Raw genomic sequence first — 9402 nt, 5'->3', positions numbered from 1 at the left:
TGTCTGAGTCCCCACCTCCCTGTGATGCAGAGACAAAGTGCACTGAGTTAGGAGAGAACTATGGAACACCTCTTAAAGGAACAGAGAACAGCATCACCGAGATGTATCTAGCTTAGAGTTTTAGTCTGTAAATAGTATATATAGCGTTGTATTGTTGGTTTCTATGTTGAATTATAAGGATTTTCTTTATTCCCTTTTATTCTCATTGGTGTTTTAGGCTTTGACCACACTTTATTTTTTTCCATGTTCAACATGGGAAAACTCTAAGAACATATGCCAAATATGCAAAGACCTCTATATAACCTGTATGTGGTAAAAGAGTATCCATAAGCCTCCATGTACCCAGCATATACTAAAAGAGTATCCATAAGCCTCCATGTACCCAACATTTGCTAAAAGAGTGTCCATAAGCCTTCATATATCTAACAAAAGCTAAAAGAGTATCCATAGGCCTCCATGTACCCAGCATATGCTAAAAGAGTATCTATAAGCCTTCAGGTACCCGGCATATGCTAAAAGAGTATCCACAGGCCTTCAGGTACCCAACAGATGCTAAAAGAGTATCCACAGGCCTTCAGGTACCCAACAGATGCTAAAAAAGTATCCATAGGCCTCCATTTACCCAGCATATGCTAAAAAAGTATCCATAGGCCTTCAGGTACCATGTATTTACTAAAAGAGTACCCATAGGCCTTTATGTACCCAGAATATGCTAAAAGAGTATCCTTAGGCCTTTGTGTTGTCTTGGACATCCATACATTTTAACAGGGCAACATCTTAATGAGGTAAAGCCTATAAGAAATGTCTTTATTAGATGCTCTATGTATGTTCATTTGGGATGTATGTTCAAAATATGTAGTCTATGCCCAAGTCAGTGCCTATTGCTTTGCGCACCAGCGGGTGCCAAGGATGTAGTCACTTGGTGCTTCTCGGCTCGTTGGACTTATTACACCAAAACACTTGTTCTTAGGACACATCCTGACCTGGGGATCAGTGGTCCGTTCAGTGGCTGCTATAAAGCATTATCATGTACTCTCTTATCATAAAGTCCTCAGAATGTAACCCTTGTACTGAGACACAGGCTGTGCTAAATGCCAAGCTCCCATGATAATCCTTCCCAGTACAAGTAGACCCCAGAACACAATGAATGCAGGGAAAAGGTCACTGACTGTATGGAGAGAATTCCGAATAGAAGAACAAAGCAAAACCTGGAGATTAAATGTGAAACTGCAGACAGTGCAAAATCATACAGAGATCTGAACTTGTGTTATTAAGGGGGTTTTCTGGTTTGGAAAGGCCTATATATGTATATATATATATATATATATATATATATATATATATATATAACCTGTTAGAACATTTTCTTGACAAGGGAGGAGAGTAGCTATAAAGAGCATCTCTCATTCTGGAGGACCAGTCCTCTCCTGTATTTCTCCTGTTATGGCCATGCAGGGAAACTGAACACTTACTACGAGGATCTTAAAGGGGTTATCCAGGATTAGAAAAAGAAAATCTTTAAAAAATAGCACCTGTCCCTGTAGTTCTACTCCATTGACTTCAATGGAACTGAGCTGCAATACCGCACACAAAATGAGGACAAGAGTGGCGCTGTTTCTGGAAGAAACAGAGATACATAGAAGTTTGATGGCAGAAAAAGACGACTGGGTTCATCTACTCCATCCTTTTAGTATTTCCCTTCTTATTATCTTAGGATAGATATATGTGTATCCCAGGCAGGTTTACATTCAATTATTGTAGATTTACCAACCACATCTGCTGGAAGTTATTTTTCAGGTATCTACCACTGTTTCAGAAAAGTAATATTCTCTTACGTTGCTTCTGATCGTTCCCCCAACTAACCTCAGATGGTGTCCCCTTGTTCTTGAGGGTTTTTTTTTAATTAAAAAACTACCCTCCTGAACCTTATTTAGTCCCTTAAAGGTGACCGGTGACAGGCTCCCGACCCCTAGCTAGATCCCCTTATATGTACCTCATCTTGCCGAGTCCCGCTCCCGGAGCCGGTCCCGGGAGTGTGTGTCCGGCCTCAACCTTTGCCAGTACCTCGCCTGCACATCCGCAGTTTGGGGACCGGCACGCCGCGGGCGCCATCTTGCTCCGCTCACACACACTCTGGGATATGGAGTTCCGTTTACAGGTTTGATTAATTGTAACTATGTATATGTAACAGGTGCTCCCTTAGCTAGTATTATAGATAAATAGAATCTCTGCATGTCACTCTGCCTCCCTGACGAAGTTCCAGTGGAACGTAACGCGTAGGGGCATCATGGGCCGCAACGAGTCGCTCCTCTCCCTCTGTGTTGGGTGATATGTATATTGATTCACTGTTCATTATTTCATATTTTAGTCACCTTATATCACACTTGTACACTGTTGGCTTGGATTTAATTTTTTTTGTTCATTGTTTATGGTGTTTACTTACTTTCATGTGTTTGAGGGTTATGGAGCTACATTAGATGACTGTATGCTGGCCTGGGGGTCCCCTGTATTGTGTGGGTCCCACCGTGTTTTTCCCTTTTGGGGTTTTTAAATGTTTTTAATGTGCAGGGATTTGTTTTTCCTTTGCCATTTCTTTTTGTTATTTTCTGGCTTAAATTAATAAAATTATTTTTTGTATTTTCTCTATATTTGCTGGTGTGCTCCTTTATATGACATATCTCTGTTCTCTTCTGTAGTTCATGCTTTTTGGTTTGTCTTAGGAAGCATTTTTTCTTGGTTTGGAAGTGCAGGCCCCCACTCTTTCTATACATTGTCCCTCACTGTATGTAAATGCCGGGCAAGCAGTCACGGTGATCGTATCTAGTCACGGTCCTGGGCAGTGGAATCGCTGTAATCATGCCCAGAGGGGCGTGATTGAAAGACCTGCGTTCCGCCAACGTCACCCGGGGCCTGCGTTCCACGTCGCCGGCACGGCGATGTCTTTAGCACGGGGCGCATGCGCTATACGGTGGGAGAAGATTCGGACGCACAGCGCATTTGCGGCGTCCCGAAGACATTGCCACGCCGGCGACGTGGAACGCAGGCTCCGGGTGACGTTGGCGTAACGCAGGTCTTTCAATCACGCCCTTCTGGGCATGATTACAGTGATTCCAAACGCCCAGGACCATGACTAGATACACCAAGGACCATGACTAGATACGCCCACAGTGACTACTTGCCCGGCATTTACATACATCGCGGGACATCATAAAAGTAAGAATACGGTCTAATAGAGGGGGGCACGGAGGGTACAGAGGGATGTTAGGGAAACATGCTGGGTGATGTGCCAGCACGAGGCCAGTACTGTCACAGCCGCGGCGGCGTCCCGTACTCCGGGCCGCCGCCGTAACCTCCCCCTGCCCTATACAGCTGCCGGGGTCCATGTGCAGGGACCCGGCGCTGGTACTAGTTCGGCCCCGGGGGGCGCCTTACCTCGCCCCGCTCCTGTCTCGCTGCGCCGGCCGGCGCACGCGTCCCCGCCTCCTAAGGCCCGCGCGCCGGCTGTCTCAGAGTTAAAGGGGCAGTCCGCCCCTAATTGGTTGCAGCAAGCCCATCCCGCCTTGCAGTGGGCTCTGGTGAAAACCAGCGGCCCCTTAGACTCCGCTCCCTGGTGAGGTTTGTGCCATCGCTAGTGACGGTTCAGTGGATCCAAGACTCCAGGCGTTACAGATTGATTCCCTTTAACATATTTAAAGGTTTCCATCATGTCCCCCTTTCTTTTCTTTCCTCCAGACGATACAGATTCAGATTCTTGAGTCTTTTGTGATATGGTTTATGCCTGACACCCTCCACCATTTTTCTAGCCGTTTCTTGTTCTATTTGATTAATATTCTTTTTAGATGAGGTCTCCAGAACTGGACACAGTATTCTAGATGTGATGTCACTAGAACTCTATACAGCGGGATCACAATCTCCCTCTTCCTACAGTCCAGCATATCATTATACTGTATATACTGTATACAGCACAGCATACCATTATATATATATATATATATATATATATATACTGTATATATACACAGCCCAGCATACCATTTATATATATATATATATATATATATATATATATATATATATATATAGCCCAGCATATAATTATATATATATGTAGCCCAGCATACCATTATATGTATATACAGCCCAGCATACCATTATATGTATATACAGCCCAGCATACAATTATATATATATATATATATATAGCCCAGCATATAATTATATATATATGTAGCCCAGCATACCATTATATGTATATACAGCCCAGCATACCATTATATATATACAGCCCAGCATACAATTTGCTTTCCCTACTGCCTACTGCCAAACCTTCTCCTATGTCACTATCCTTACCTACCAAACCTTCTCTCATGTCACTAGCCTTACCTACAAAACCTTCTCCTATATCACTATCCTTACCTACCAAATATTCTCCTATGTCACTAACCTTACCTACCAAATATTCTCCTATGTCACTATCCTTACCTACCAAACCTTCTCCTATATCACTATCCTTACCTACCAAACCTTCTCCTATGTCACTATCCTTACCTACCAAACCTTCTCTTATATCACTATCCTTACCTACCAAACCTTCTCCTATGTCACTAACCTTACCTACCAAACCTTCTCCTACGTCACTATCCTTACCTACCAAACCTTCTCCTATGTTACTATCTTTACCTACCAAACCTTCTCCTATGTCATTATCCTTACCTACCAAACCTTCTCCTACGTCACTATCCTTACCTACCAAACCTTCTCCTATATCACTATCCTTACCTACAAACCCTTCTCCTATGTCACTATCCTTACCTACCAACCCTTCTCCTATGTCACTATCCTTACCTACCAAACCTTTTCCTATGTCACTATCCTTACCTACCAAACCTTCTCCTATGTCACTATCCTTACCTACCAAACCTTCTCCTATATCACTAACCTTACCTACCAAACCTTCTCTTATGTCACTAACTATCCTTACCTACCAAACCTTCTCTTATGTCACTATCCTTACCTACCAAACCTTCTCTTATATCACTAACCTTACCTACCAAACCTTCTCCTATGTCACTATCCTTACCTACCAAACCTTCTCCTATGTCACTATCCTTACCTACCAAACCTTCTCTTATGTCACTATCCTTACCTACCAAACCTTCTCTTATATCACTAACCTTACCTACCAAACCTTCTCTTATGTCACTAACCTTACCTACCAAACCTTCTCTTATGTCACTATCCTTACCTACCAAACCTTCTCTTATATCACTAACCTTACCTACCAAACCTTCTCCTATGTCACTATCCTTACCTACCAAACCTTCTCCTATATCACTAACCTTACCTACCAAACCTTCTCTTATGTCACTAACTATCCTTACCTACCAAACCTTCTCTTATGTCACTATCCTTACCTACCAAACCTTCTCTTATATCACTAACCTTACCTACCAAACCTTTTCCTATGTCACTATCCTTACCTACCAACCCTTCTCCTATGTCACTATCCTTACCTACCAAACCTTTTCCTATGTCACTATCCTTACCTACCAAACCTTCTCCTATGTCACTATCCTTACCTACCAAACCTTCTCCTATATCACTAACCTTACCTACCAAACCTTCTCTTATGTCACTAACTATCCTTACCTACCAAACCTTCTCTTATGTCACTATCCTTACCTACCAAACCTTCTCTTATATCACTAACCTTACCTACCAAACCTTCTCCTATGTCACTATCCTTACCTACCAAACCTTCTCCTATGTCACTATCCTTACCTACCAAACCTTCTCTTATGTCACTATCCTTACCTACCAAACCTTCTCTTATATCACTAACCTTACCTACCAAACCTTCTCTTATGTCACTAACCTTACCTACCAAACCTTCTCTTATGTCACTATCCTTACCTACCAAACCTTCTCTTATATCACTAACCTTACCTACCAAACCTTCTCCTATGTCACTATCCTTACCTACCAAACCTTCTCTTATATCACTAACCTTACCTACCAAACCTTCTCCTATGTCACTAACCTTACCTACCAAACCTTCTCCTATGTCACTATCCTTACCTACCAAACCTTCTCCTATATCACTAACCTTACCTACCAAACCTTCTCCTATGTCACTATCCTTACCTACCAAACCTTCTCCTATGTCACTATCCTTACCTACCAAACCTTCTCCTATGTCACTATCCTTACCTACCAATCCTTTTCCTATGTCACTATCCTTACCTACCAAATATTCTCCTATGTCACTATCCTTACCTACCAAATATTCTCCTATGTCACTAACCTTACCTACCAAATATTCTCCTATATCACTATCCTTACCTACCAAACCTTCTCCTATGTCACTATCCTTACCTACCAAACCTTCTCTCATGTCACTAGCCTTACCTACAAAACCTTCTCCTATATCACTATCCTTACCTACCAAATATTCTCCTATGTCACTAACCTTACCTACCAAATATTCTCCTATGTCACTATCCTTACCTACCAAACCTTCTCCTATATCACTATCCTTACCTACCAAACCTTCTCCTATGTCACTATCCTTACCTACCAAACCTTCTCTTATATCACTATCCTTACCTACCAAACCTTCTCCTATGTCACTAACCTTACCTACCAAACCTTCTCCTACGTCACTATCCTTACCTACCAAACCTTCTCCTATGTTACTATCTTTACCTACCAAACCTTCTCCTATGTCATTATCCTTACCTACCAAACCTTCTCCTACGTCACTATCCTTACCTACCAAACCTTCTCCTATATCACTATCCTTACCTACAAACCCTTCTCCTATGTCACTATCCTTACCTACCAACCCTTCTCCTATGTCACTATCCTTACCTACCAAACCTTTTCCTATGTCACTATCCTTACCTACCAAACCTTCTCCTATGTCACTATCCTTACCTACCAAACCTTCTCCTATATCACTAACCTTACCTACCAAACCTTCTCTTATGTCACTAACTATCCTTACCTACCAAACCTTCTCTTATGTCACTATCCTTACCTACCAAACCTTCTCTTATATCACTAACCTTACCTACCAAACCTTCTCCTATGTCACTATCCTTACCTACCAAACCTTCTCCTATGTCACTATCCTTACCTACCAAACCTTCTCTTATGTCACTATCCTTACCTACCAAACCTTCTCTTATATCACTAACCTTACCTACCAAACCTTCTCTTATGTCACTAACCTTACCTACCAAACCTTCTCTTATGTCACTATCCTTACCTACCAAACCTTCTCTTATATCACTAACCTTACCTACCAAACCTTCTCCTATGTCACTATCCTTACCTACCAAACCTTCTCTTATATCACTAACCTTACCTACCAAACCTTCTCCTATGTCACTAACCTTACCTACCAAACCTTCTCCTATGTCACTATCCTTACCTACCAAACCTTCTCCTATATCACTAACCTTACCTACCAAACCTTCTCCTATGTCACTATCCTTACCTACCAAACCTTCTCCTATGTCACTATCCTTACCTACCAAACCTTCTCCTATGTCACTATCCTTACCTACCAATCCTTTTCCTATGTCACTATCCTTACCTACCAAATATTCTCCTATGTCACTATCCTTACCTACCAAATATTCTCCTATGTCACTAACCTTACCTACCAAATATTCTCCTATATCACTATCCTTACCTACCAAACCTTCTCCTATGTCACTATCCTTACCTACCAAATATTCTCCTATGTCACTTTCCTTACCTACCAAATATTCTCCTATGTCACTATCCTTACCTACCAAACCTTCTCCTATATCACTATCCTTACCTACCAAACCTTCTCCTATGTCACTAACCTTACCTACCAAACCTTCTCCTATGTCACTAACTATCCTTACCTACCAAACCTTCTCTTATATCACTATCCTTACCTACCAAACCTTCTCCTATGTCATTATCCTTACCTACCAAACCTTCTCCTACGTCACTATCCTTACCTACCTAACCTTCTCCTATATCACTATCCTTACCTACCAAACCTTCTCATATATCACTATCCTTACCTACCAAACCTTCTCCTATGTCACTAACCTTACCTACCAACCCTTCTCCTATGTCACTATCCTTACCTACCAACCCTTCTCCTATGTCACTATCCTTACCTACCAAACCTTTTCCTATGTCACTATGCTTACCTACCAAGCCTTCTCCTATGTCACTATCCTTACCTACCAAACCTTCTCCTATATCACTATCCTTACCTACCAAACCTTCTCATATATCACTATCCTTACCTACCAAACCTTCTCCTATGTCACTAACCTTACCTACCAACCCTTCTCCTATGTCACTATCCTTACCTACCAACCCTTCTCCTATGTCACTATCCTTACCTACCAAACCTTTTCCTATGTCACTATCCTTACCTACCAAGCCTTCTCCTATGTCACTATCCTTACCTACCAAACCTTCTCTTATATCACTAACCTTACCTACCAAACCTTCTCCTATGTCACTAACCTTACCTACCAAACCTTCTCTTATGTCACTATCCTTACCTACCAAACCTTCTCTTATATCACTAACCTTACCTACCAAACCTTCTCTTATGTCACTATCCTTACCTACCAAACCTTCTCTTATATCACTAACCTTACCTACCAAACCTTCTCTTATGTCACTATCCTTACCTACCAAACCTTCTCTTATATCACTAACCTTACCTACCAAACCTTCTCCTATGTCACTAACCTTACCTACCAAACCTTCTCCTATGTCACTATCCTTACCTACCAAACCTTCTCTTATGTCACTATCCTTACCTACCAAACCTTCTCCTATGTCACTATCCTTACCTACCAAACCTTCTCCTATGTCACTAACCTTACCTACCAAACCTTCTCCTATTTCACTAACCTTACCTACCAAACCTTCTCCTATGTCACTATCCTTACCTACCAAACCTTCTCCTATGTCACTAACCTTACCCACCAAACCTTCTCTTATGTCACTATCCTTACCTACCAAACCTTCTCCTATTTCACTAACCTTACCTACCAAACCTTCTCCTATGTCACTATCCTTACCTACCAAACCTTCTCCTATTTCACTAACCTTACCTACCATACCTTCTCCTATGTCACTATCCTTACCTTACCTACCAAACCTTCTTCTATGTCACTAACCTTACCCACCAAACCTTCTCTTATGTCACTATCCTTACCCACCAAACTTTCACCCATGTCACCACTTGCTTGGGTTACGTGGGATCATTATCGTTCACAGACATATCGAAACCTACATTGACATTACAGTGCAAAAAGTGAACTCTATCTCCCACTAGGATCAGAGGTTAAAAAAAAAAATAGAGGAAAGTCCAATGGGGAATGCTGGAAAATA

Source organism: Dendropsophus ebraccatus, chromosome 1, assembly GCF_027789765.1.
Source record: "Dendropsophus ebraccatus isolate aDenEbr1 chromosome 1, aDenEbr1.pat, whole genome shotgun sequence".
Taxonomy (NCBI): domain Eukaryota; kingdom Metazoa; phylum Chordata; class Amphibia; order Anura; family Hylidae; genus Dendropsophus; species Dendropsophus ebraccatus.
This window is presented reverse-complemented; position numbering follows the sequence as displayed.